This window comes from Myotis davidii, unplaced genomic scaffold (genome assembly GCF_000327345.1).
Source record: "Myotis davidii unplaced genomic scaffold, ASM32734v1 scaffold211, whole genome shotgun sequence".
NCBI classification, from domain to species: Eukaryota; Metazoa; Chordata; class Mammalia; order Chiroptera; family Vespertilionidae; genus Myotis; species Myotis davidii.
In genome coordinates this window covers 601,915-602,528 of record NW_006282523.1, presented here as the reverse complement: position 1 = coordinate 602,528, position 614 = coordinate 601,915, and the positions used below count along the sequence as shown (strand labels likewise).

The window sequence follows — 614 nt, the reverse complement described above, 5'->3', positions numbered from 1 at the left end:
AGCCGGCCCAGAGGACACAACGCTTCCCAGAGTCCTCACCTGCCCTGACCCCGCCGACCCCTCACCTGAGCCGACCCCACTGACCCCTCTCACTAGACCCAGCACCCGAAGCCACCCTGGCAGTTTCAGGGGAAAGGAGGTCAGAGGTGTAAAGCCTTTTCTCTGGGCAGGTGACCTCAGGGCAGCACCTGGGCTTGGCCGGCGGGCCCACGGCCACACTCAGAAAAGCAGCATAGCCCGGGCCAGGGTGGCTCAGTAGATAGAGGGTCCCAGGTTCGATTCTGGTCAGGGCACGTGCCTGGGTTGTGGGCTTGATCCCCAGTGTGGGGCGCGCAGAAGGCAGCCTATCCACGGCTCTCTCATCAGTGATGTTTCTCTCTCTCCCTCCCTCCCTCTCCCTTCCTCTCTGACGTCCACACAGACACACACTTCCTAAAAAGCAGCCTGACCTGGCTCCCCGCCCCGCCCGTCCGCTCACCGGGAGGGAGGGCAAGGTGAGCACAGCCTCTCGGCCGCCCCCTCCTCACCAGCCAACCATCTGCCTCTGAGACGAGGCCGGTCACCTCCTCCAGGAAGCCCTCCTGTTAGCTCCCCCGACCCTCCCTCTGTGACAT

General features: G+C 64.2%; 1 protein-coding gene across 1 annotated transcript in view; it reads right to left on the bottom strand.

Moving 5' to 3' along the window:
- Positions 1-614, bottom strand: part of RPTOR (regulatory associated protein of MTOR, complex 1) — a gene marked incomplete at its 5' end in the record, with an annotated part of 106,061 nt that overhangs the window by 1,014 nt on the left and 104,433 nt on the right. The window lies entirely within an intron of this gene.